Source organism: Elephantulus edwardii, unplaced genomic scaffold, assembly GCF_000299155.1.
Source record: "Elephantulus edwardii isolate Elephantulus edwardi_28Jun2011 unplaced genomic scaffold, EleEdw1.0 scaffold00433, whole genome shotgun sequence".
NCBI classification, from domain to species: domain Eukaryota; kingdom Metazoa; phylum Chordata; class Mammalia; order Macroscelidea; family Macroscelididae; genus Elephantulus; species Elephantulus edwardii.
In genome coordinates, this window is record NW_006400183.1 from 1,005,454 (window position 1) to 1,013,441 (window position 7,988).

A 7,988-nucleotide genomic window follows, 5' to 3' on the forward strand; every position below is an offset into this window, starting at 1 on the left:
CATTTCCTGATCTCCTGTTAGGAGAGGCTGGCTGTTCTTGGAAAGGGACATCATGCTTAGAAAGGTCGATGGTCAGAGAAGGACAAAAAAGAACCTCAAAGAGACAGATGGACAAGTGACTGCAGTTCAAGTATATCGGAAATGAAGAGGATTGATCAGGATACGATAAAGACCTTTTGTTTATCTTTTGTTTATCGGGCCTCTGTGTGTCATATTTGACTGGAAAGCACATAACAACACAGTATCTTTTGGCTATTGATTGCTTCACACTTAGATTAACACCTACAGTACCTTACCAGTTGTAATGGGAATTGTACTGGATGATTCACGTTAAATGAATGAAAATCCATCTAAAAGCAGGTGTGCTTCCTCAGATATGGCGTGTTACCAGTTGAATAAATCTTGATTATCTAGTTATACTGGAATTTCTGTGAGTGACTAAGGATTCTAGAATTTGGAATACTACCAGGGGCATCATTAGAAACTGAATATGGGACAGGATAGATTTGATAATTTCTCAGTTGGTGTCCTAGTGATACAATGGTAAAGTGTTTGGCTGCTAACCAAAGTGGAAGTTTAGAGGGGAAAAATGAACCTGTCTGCTTCTTTAAAGATCTGCAGCCTTGAAAGCTCATTGAAGCAGTACTCCTCTGGCCTGTAGGGTACCTATGAGTCTAAATAAACCCTAGTAAAAGCAATGAATTTGGGGTTTTGTTCTTCAAAGCAATTACTCATGTAAGCCCCCATGAAAAGTTTAACAAAATACGTGTAAATCAAGAGGCTTTAGGAAGGAATACCAAATACTCATTAAATTATCAAACAAAAAATAAATTTTCCCTTCAACTAGTTAGGGTTGTTAAGAGTTGACCTTTTGGTTTTATTTTAATTATAGAGCATATTCTCTTACTCTCTTAAGAATATGGAAGAAATAAAATATACTGTTTGTTCCTATCTTATAAGTTAAATATAAGTGAACAGTGACCCATGATGGTATTATTAAGAATATTTTAATGCAGCCGATGTATAGAACTTGGAAACACATAACTTTGGCATTTTCTATCTCTTTTACTGAAAAACAAGTATGAAGTCCTACTGGCTTAAGAGAAAGAGAGAAAGACCCTCAGCAAGATGGTCTGATCTAATGACTATAACAATAGTCTTGAGCATGTTAGAGATGATGAGGCTGACACAGGATAAGGCAAGGTCTGTTCAGGTCTGTTGTTTATAGGGTACTATGAGTTATCATCAGTTTGATGGCCCCTAACAACAACAGCAACTGGCATGAAAATAAACTATCGTTCATTTGAAGTCCCTGAATGACACTGATTATTAGATACTCTTAATCAAAAGATTGGTTGTTTAAATCCACTCAGAGGTACTTCAAAAGAAAGGCCTGATGATTTTTCCCCCCTTGCAAAATCCTATAGATCACAATTCTGATCTACACATGTGTGTGCTAGCCATGTAGTAGAAGTGACTACATAGCAAATAGTTCAACTGGTAGTCTTTTTAGCATCCTTATCTATAGAGCATTTTAAAAATAATATATCTATACGGAGGAGTCCTGTTGCATTATTCTAGCCCAAAGGCTGACAGTTTGAATCTGACACTGGCTCTGCAGAAAATGGGCAGTCTCCTTTCAAAAAGATTCACAGTCTCAGAAATTCAATGGAGATGAGTTCTGAGTTGAGGCTTTTTTGTGTTTTGCTTTTGCTTTTAGTTTTAAAATATTGCTTAGATATGTACTACTTTATAATCGATACCTTGCCATCAAGAGCAGACTATAATTCTCTATAGAGGTGTATAGTTTTTAAATGCTCAATGAAAATCATGACTAATTCTCTTCAAAATTTTCCTCTTCTCCACAAGAGTTATGTTTCATTATGTTATTCTCTAAAAATTTTAGAACCACTCTTTTGTCAACAATGATGTCAGAGCTCAAAGAAAAAAAACCCAAAAGTCCATTATATCTTTAATTATCATAACCCAGCATCAACTTTTATTTAGCTTTCAAAGTTGTTGTTATTATTGCTGTGTGCCATCAAGTTGGAACCAACTCATAGCTTTTTTTGTGTTTCCAGCACAGTTGCTTACCACAATATTCTAATGTTTCTTTTATTCCTAGGAGAATAACTTCCTGCTGCTGTGTTAATTCTGATTCATAGTACCATTGGGCTTCTGAGCCTGTACAACTTAATAAGAGACGTGTCATCTTTCTCCCAAAGAGTCATTGCTGGTTTCAAACTGCCAAAGGTGCATGGCCTATTGGTTAGCAGTCCTCAGAATAAAGATGAACAGTCTCTTCCTGTTAAAATTTACATACTTATAAACCAAATGGAGGGTCCCTATGGGAGTTTCTCTCAGTAAAAATGATGCTTTCTGAGTGATGGAAAGAATAGAATAGTCTCCAAAGTTTTGGGCTGGTTTTTTGTTGGGTTGTTTCTTGCTGTTGTTGTTTGGTGTGTTTTTTGTTTGTTGTTTTTTTTTTTTTAAAAAAAGGCAATTTTTTTTGTTCTCTATAGGGTCTTCTTTTTGCTAACTCATGTTCCACTTTAATATATTGCACTTTTATATTAATTAGATAAAGATTATTATTAGGAACTTATCCACTGAGCACAATGCTGTTTTAGCCACAATGCTTACATTTCCTCCAAGAGAAATAAACACTATGTAGAGTTTCATTGGCCTAGTAGATAGAAAATGATACTACCAAGCCAAAGGTGGGTGATTTTAATCTGCGGCTCTCAGGCCTGGTTTTAATTGGTTTTGATCAAACATTCTTCTAAGTGGTATAGCACTAGTCTGTTCATTTACTGTACAGAGGTAACTCGTGGTTGCTAGGATGCTAAACACCGTGACACTAATGTGTCAAATGCAATAATGGTTACCCATGGTGGACAGTGTTTGGTGGAGCTCCCCAATTAAAACAAGCTTGGAGGCAGGAATGACATCTGCTTCTGATATAGCTTGCCTCTGAAAACTCTATGAACTTGGAGAAAGTTATACAGGTGTCCAGGTCTTTCATTCATAGGGTCACTATGAGTCGCCTATGACTCTATGGCCTTTAACAACATACCTATGTATATGTGTGTGTTTTACATTTTTTATTATAAATTAAGAACTACAAACACTTCAATACATCTTTGACATACTGTGTTGCATGTTGCCCTGCTATCTGGAAGGTTCCAATCCACCAGCGGCTCCACACAGAGAAAAATGGCCAATCTCTTCTTGTGTGATTTATTACCTCTGAAAACATGTTGAGGGCCAGCTCTGGGTTGATTTCCTTAAGTTAACACATAACAACAACAGAAACTTCTCATAAAGACTTATAGCCGCCTTTGAAACTCAGAAGAGGGTTCCTAAGAGCTGGAATAGACTCCCCAGAGGTGAGATGCAGTTTATCATCAGATTGGTTTTTCCATCTTATTTGATGTACAGTAGAGCCCTCAAGGTTCTTCATCTATTTTCTGTTGCTTAAGTTTGTCATTTCAGAGACTGTGTTACAAAATACACTAAAAAAGATAAAAACTCCACTTTGAGTGCTAACTTAATGGCACAGATCAACATGAATACAATTACCAACTGGAAATAGATTTGGTCCTCAGCTTTCCACATCTCCATACATCATCTCTACCTATTTTCATGCAGGTGTAAAACCATGCAGAGTTAGATCTTACTTCATCCCTGACTATCCTGAGCTTGAACAAAATGTGGCAGGCCACCTGAGGCCAGGTCACTGGGGAGCAGGCTGAGGCTCAGGAGTCTGTACAACTCTCTGCTCTTCAGACCAGCTGATGTTTCTCATTCTCTCTCTCTAGGTCACAATCTAGAGGATCCCTATCCTTCTCCACCCACTATATTTGAAGCCTTTCCTCTCACCCATCTACCTAGAGGTGGGTCTACAAAAATCAACACTGTCAGCTCTTCTGCTGTGAGTTTGTTAATCTGTATAAGGGTTCACAAAATTCACCGAGACTATTACCTACACTTATTGAGAGCTCTGGTGACCTAATGGGTAAGGAGTTTGCTGCCAACCCAAAGACTTGTGGTTAAAATCCACCAACTTCTCTGAGAGAGAACAATAGGCAAGCTCTTCCAACATCATTTATAACTTCTGAAAACCCATGGGAAGGGCAGCTATAATTTGGTCTTGAAGGCACAAAAACAACAACATTACCTATATTTATAATAACCCATTTATTTTAACCAGAAAAATATAAATGAAGATGTGCATCAGGCAAGGCCTGAGACAGTTCCCAGCACAGAGCCTCTATTGTCCCAAAGGACTTATTACTCCTTTTCTTGTGCAAGATGTTCTTACAGATCCAAAAGATTCCCTGGTCATTGGAACTGAACTGGATGTTCATGACTTCAAACTTTATGGTTGCTCTAGCGATGAATATGCATTACAACATTAGACTGCCCTATCTTCCAGACACTTTTTTCACCAGATTTCGAGCCTATGTAGGAGCCCTAGTAGCCCAGTGAATTAAGTGTCAGAGTTCTAACTGAAAGTTCATCAGTTCAAATCCACCAGTTGTTCCATGAAAGATTAAAGAGTTTGCTTCCATAAAGATGTTTGTTGTTGTTATGTACCGTCCAGTCCCAAAGATTTAAAGCTTTGGAAACCTGTAGGGTAGTTCAAATCTGTTCTGTAGGATAATTTGACTTAGCAATAGTGGATTTGATATTTTTTTTTGTCCTCTTCCATTTATTTTACATCATGGGTCAGTTCTACTCTGTCCTATAGAGTATGTGTCAGAATTCATAAAACAGCAATAAGCTTAATATTTGGGGGTTTTGTTGTTATTATTCTTGTTTGCTAGTCACTGACAGTTTCCTTTTTTTTACCATTTGTCTGTCTTTGCAGATGGAATACTCTCTCTTGCTTTCCCTAACTCTCTCTTGTTCTCAGTTTCCTCCTGTGTATTACATAATTTGTAATAATAGGTAGTTCTGGAATCTCTGGTGGCCTAGTAGAAAGAAGCTGCACTGCAGTCCCAAAGGCACATAGTTGGAATCCAACAGCTGCTCCAGAGAGAAAGATGGATCATCTCCTTTCATGTGATTTACTGCCTCTGAAAACCCACAGAAGGGTCAACTATATGAATCGATTCCAACTTAATAACACACAACAACAAGCAACAATAGCAACAGGTGACATGGATTTGCTAACCCAAAGATCATACCTCTCTGTCAGTTTCAAATCCAGCTGCAGCAATATTTTCTCATGTGACTTATTCAACAGAGAATCCGTTATGGGTCAATTCTGACTTGACAACAATGTGTTTGTGTTTTGAGTTTGAATGTGTAAAAATGCATATTGGTTGTCAGACATACAATAATTACTACCTAAATATTAGTTGAACATATGCCATCACTTTGGGTCCACCACCAAACATTGCCCCCCAGAGAAAGATGAGGTAGTCTTCTTCTGTAAAGCTTTATAAACTTGGAAGTTCTACTTCATCCTGCAAAGCTACTATGAGTCAGAATTTCATCACTTGCAGTGGATTTGGTGGGTTGTTTTATTTTTTCCCATGTAGTTAAAAATTTCCTTCTCCAAACATTTCCTTATTAAGCCAATTCTAAAAACTTCTCTACTTTCCCTTTAAAATCCAATATTACATTCACCAATAGTGACAGTTAAACAGGGTTTCTTTCCTAAAGACTCACCACATCCAACATGACAATCGTAAAAATCTAGAGCCACTATCATGCCAGCCTCTCAGGTCTCATGGAGACTGGGTGACACTCCATAATGAGAGACAAGCTGATTTGGGGACAGATTAGATCCAGCTCCATTCAACATTACTACCAGTTATTTGATAACAACAGAGTCCAACTAGGCACAATTTACATTAACACATCATGCCTTATATGGAAAAAACAACAGTTCCAGGGGAAAGCTGCCACTGTGGAGAAATTGTCTAGCCTTCCATTCCAGAAAATCAAGCGTAGCATCACATCATAGGACCATCAACCCACACCAAATAGCTGTGTCTTCAATATGGTTGTGAGCCAGCTCAAGGCCAATGAAGACCCATCATGGACTTTCACCAGATGTTCCTGTTAAAGAGTATTAGTGATGCTTGGGTTTGCAACCAATGACATGTTCAGGCATTCTCTGCATAACTACAGCTGTCCTCATCCCAGCCAGATATTAATGCTGTTTCCTCCTCCTCTCCTCCCACCCCCGATACTATTCACACTCCTCCAGATGCTCCAAATATCATACACAAACAAGCAAGGCTGAGGTGGGAGTAGGTGCAGTACACTGCTGCCACAGAGGTGTTAACAACGTGTGATGTTTGGTCACCAGACTAGTTGTATCTGACAGGAGAAGTTTGTGTTGTGCCAGCGCATGCCTTGGAAAGATTTAAGAAATGCAAAAGATTGTCATCTCCTCCTCCTCCTCCTCCTCCTCTTCCTTCTCCTCTTCCTTCTCCTCTTCTTCTTCATCTTCATCTACTCACAAGTTACTCTAGTAACCCAAAGAAGTGAAGGAGAAAGCAGCTGCCTCACCATCAAGATATTGATTTATTCAGATGTTTCAATGCCTCGTTATACAATAAAACCATAGATTGTTGCAGAAAAAATGCAGAATTAATTTTATCGCCTACATATGCAAACAAGATTAGAGGGAGTACAGAGAATTGAGCAAGTATCTATTTCATTGAGACATTTTCAGGACTTTTCTCCAAGTGCGGATTTGCTGAATATTCAGGCGCAGCACATAATATAACAGCAAAGAATTACAGAGAGGTTGTATGGTAACTAGTAAAAATTCCCTCAGATAATAGGCTAGGTTTATCATCTACAAAGCCAGATTCAGTAACACTGTGCTATAAAGATCTTATTTAATAGCAAGCAGTGCTGACAACTTGTGTGAAAGAAGTTTTACCTTGATTTTTTGCTGTGGTGTCTCAAAAAAACTCTAGTTTATTGTTGTTGTTGTTGTTGTTATGTGCAGTTGAGTCTCCTGCAACCCACAACAACCCTACATACAGCGGCTCTGAACCCTACCCTGTTCTGAGTCAGTCTCACTAATTCCGACACACCAAACCACATTGCGCCAGGCACTGTATCAATCTATCTCATCCTAGGTCTTCCTCTTCTGTGCTGTCCCTCCACCCTTACAAGCATAATGTCCTTCTCCAATGACCAGTCCCTCCTGGCTACATGCCCAAAGTATGTGAGACAGAGTTTCAAAATCCTCGCCTCTAAGGAGAAACTTGGTTTCACCCTCTCCAAGACAGAACTATTTGTTTTCTTGGCTGTCTATGCTATGTTCAAGACTCTTCTCCAGAACCACAACTCAAAGACATCATCAATTCTTCTGTCACCCTTAGTCATTGTCCAGCTCTCTGATACATAGCAAGTAATTGGATACACCGTAGACTGGATGAGGCACACCATAGTCTCAAGACTTCCAGCATTGCTTCTCAGTACTCTGGAAAGGTCCCTGACAGCAGATTTACCTAAATTAATCTTTTGATTTCTTGACTGCTATTGCTATTCTGTTGATTGTGGAACCAAGCAAGCTGTTCTCTTCCCCATCATTATGATGCTGTCAATTGGCCCAGTAGTGAGAATCTGTTTTCTTGATGTTGAGCTTCAATCCATATTGAAGGCCACAGTCCTTGACCATCTACAGAAGTGCTTCAGTCCTCCTCAGTTTCAGCAAGCAAGATTGTGTCATCTGCATAATGTAGGTTGTTGTTGAGTCTTCCTCCAATCCTGATGCAACATTCCTCCTCATAAAGCCCAGCCTCCCGAATTATCAGTTCTGCATATAGATTGAAAAGGTATGGATACAAGACACATCCCTGGTGCACTCCCTTCCTGATTTTGAACCATGTAGTGTTCCTCTGCTCTGTTCTGCTTCCTCCTGGTCCAAGTATAGGTTTCACATAAGCACAGTCAAGCACTCTGGGATTTCCATTCTCCTCAAGGTTAAGCAGAATTTGTTGTGATCCGCACAG

The 7,988-nt window shown here is 39.0% G+C and overlaps 1 pseudogene; it reads left to right on the forward strand.

The window, feature by feature from the left end:
- The first annotated feature begins 5,764 nt into the window (after positions 1 to 5,764).
- LOC102863648 lies at positions 5,765 to 6,259 on the forward strand (annotated as a pseudogene).
- The last annotated feature ends 1,729 nt before the right edge of the window (positions 6,260 to 7,988 follow it).